The 2,873-nt window shown below is 35.8% G+C and overlaps 1 protein-coding gene across 1 annotated transcript in view; it reads left to right on the forward strand.

Annotated features, from left to right (window-relative positions):
* Positions 1-2,093: 2,093 nt before the first annotated feature.
* Positions 2,094-2,873, forward strand: part of LOC123971939 (dynein axonemal heavy chain 8-like) — a 45,455-nt gene continuing 44,675 nt past the window's right edge. Inside the window, exon 1 of the mRNA XM_046051042.1 lies at positions 2,094-2,219. The gene's annotated coding sequence lies outside the window, so the exon portion shown is untranslated. The remainder of the gene's footprint in view (positions 2,220-2,873) is intronic.

A 2,873-nucleotide genomic window follows, 5' to 3' on the forward strand; every position in this document is an offset into this window, starting at 1 on the left:
GGGAACTGTTGGGCTTCTGTAAATATCATCACAGAGTACGGTCTAGACCTGCTCTTTTATGAAAAGCGCTGTGAGATAACTGTTGTTGTGATTTGGCGATATATAAATAAAATTGAATTGAATTGAATTGAAAATTGAACAAGCGTGGTTAAAAGATGGACACTAACAATGAATAAGCTAAAATGATCTGTCAGTCATTTGTGTAACTGAGCATCACCAATTTGACAAATAATGAAAATGTGTTTGATTTTTTTGAAACACATTTATGTTATTATGTTATGATGCCAAGCAGGGACGTGCACAGACATTTTGGTGGGCAGGGGCTCAAGTGAAAAAAAGGGCATTTTTTTAAACAAGACAAATATGTTAACTCAACAACATTTTAACTTTTCTACAAAATAATTAGCAAAGCAAACTATGCCACAATGTGCATGTTTTCTATGCTACTAGTTTCAAGTATATATGTATGATATAGTTTCATTAATCATTTGTTTAGGCAATAAATGGTTTCAATTCTTTTGGTGTTATTGGAATACATAACACTTCACATAAATCTTCACACTAAACTGTGGCATTGGGCTGCAGGCATAATTAAAATAAATGTTATTTAAATACTTTTACTTTTTGTTTCACAAGCAAGATGCCAAATGAGTAAAGATAACCTTCAGCTTCACACAGCCAAGCAACAGAATACTGAATTGCCTGAATAAATTAGTTATTAAGTTATTGTTGCGCGCACACACACACAATTACTGATGGTGACATGGACTTAGTTTCACATTTGAGGGAGGGCTATCTGTATTATATAAGGATCTATCAGCATACAACAAACTAATAGAATGGAGAGTTATTAGATGAGGAGCCTACCGTTAAAACTATGAAGTTACTCTTTAAGGCAGTTTATCATGGAGAGGTCAATTTTGAGACTTGGTCTATTTTGCTTCCATGTCGTCTTTTACTCTAATGGAAATAAAACTTCAAGAATACACCTTTAGACGGTGTTGGTTTAAAGCCTAATAACTTCGGTCTATTTGCATCTGTAGATTTATTCTATATTAACCAAAACAAGCTAATCTGCATTTTTACAAAGCACGTTTCAGAGGAAAATAGCCAACTCTTGATGTAAGTCATTAACTGGGAGAGTTCTGTGGCGATATGCTTTAGTTATTTTCTTTATCCCATTTACCTGCAGTGACTTGTCAAATGTGTGCAAATTGCCGTATTTTAATTAATTAACGCCTAATTTGCATATCAATGTGGCGATTGTGATGACGTTACGAAATCGTTACAAATGTTACTGTGTTCACCTGTAGTGTCTGCATCAGTACATTAGGTTGTATGGCCATGAGATATTGCCTTAGCTAAACTTCAGCTAACTTATTACATTAGCTCAGCTCATGAGTCATGCGTTAGCAAGACATAGGCCTAGGCCTATATTGTCTTTTGTTTAATTAGCGGTAAACTCGAGGCACTGGTAGTTTAGTCTTTTGTTCATCACCACTCACCTCCACACAAGCCAAGAAAAACACTGCTGGGAGAGAAGCTGGAGGGGCTGCTGTCTGTCTGTCTGTCTGTCTGTGCGCTCTGGTTGCGCAGTGAGATGCGGAGAGAGCGAGAGAGAGAGAGAGAGAGAGAGAGAGCATCTGAACTCCAAAGTCTCATCTTCCGACCTGATAGCCTATTTAGATTTTTCCCCCCAATAAATATATTTGTTTGACAGGAAATCTGTTGTAAACAGGAATAAATATACTGTATATTCATTTATTTTTTTTAAATAAGAAAAGCAGCCCAGAACAAAGGGCACTTTCTCTTGAAGAAGAAAAAGGGCAGGTGCTGAAGCCCCTTTTGATGTCTATGTGTGCACGTGTCTGATGGCAACAATAACAACTTAAAGAAATACATGGAAAAGCATAATTTAATCTTTGGCAAGTTCCCTAAAACGGAGGGAAAGGCCATAAACAAATTATTAAGGTTAACTAGGAACGTTGAGATTTAAACTGTCTTCCATCACGTCATGGTGGCGCTAACTGCTACAGCGCGTGGATTGCCAACGTTAGGCAACGGTAATAGTTACAGGGCTGATAACGGCTGGATTTAGATGAAAACTGCGTTATCATCGGCCAAAAAATATCAGTCTTTTCTACTTGAAACTTAGAAACAGCACAAACAGAAAATGTGTCCAACAGGCGTCTATGTTTTTATCGGGTGACTAAGTTTTGGTAAGAGTAAATATGTTAACGATACAGTAAACGTTTAGTTAACAAGACGAAAGTTAAAATATTAACGTTAACGTTTGCTAACAGCAAAGTGTTGTTTGCTAACGGTAACGTTCATTTTAGTTCAGTTATCAGAATGACAACGCTAGCATTGCGTTAGGGAAATAATTTAAGGCTAATCCAGTTATTACAGTAAAGTTAACTACCTTTTAACGTTACTTTTATTTAATTAAGTTTGAAGAAACGTTAAGTTACGTTACAAGGTTGCATTAGCTTAGCTGAATGTTAACAAGCAAATTAACTTTAGCTAACGTTAAGCTAGTTAACATAACGTTTATTGTTTAAACCTTGACGTTAGCTATTTGCTAGTGGCTGTATTCAAAAACGTTTTCATGTAACGTTAAGGTTACTTAACGTTCGCTAAATATAACTTCTGTCTTCATGAATGTCAGCATGATGAAAAACGGCCATGAAAAAAACACATTTATTAGCTTATGGATATTACCAATTATTTAGGTCTTTATCATAGAAGTCAGTGTGTACAAGCTAGATCTAGTTAAAAATTAAAGGAAAGAAGGTATACCTAACGTTAATTGTGTTTTTTCATTTTATCCACTGAGGATAACGTTTGTTCAGCAGAACTGAGGAGGTGGAGGT

Source organism: Micropterus dolomieu, linkage group LG06 (genome assembly GCF_021292245.1).
Source record: "Micropterus dolomieu isolate WLL.071019.BEF.003 ecotype Adirondacks linkage group LG06, ASM2129224v1, whole genome shotgun sequence".
NCBI classification, from domain to species: Eukaryota; Metazoa; Chordata; class Actinopteri; order Centrarchiformes; family Centrarchidae; genus Micropterus; species Micropterus dolomieu.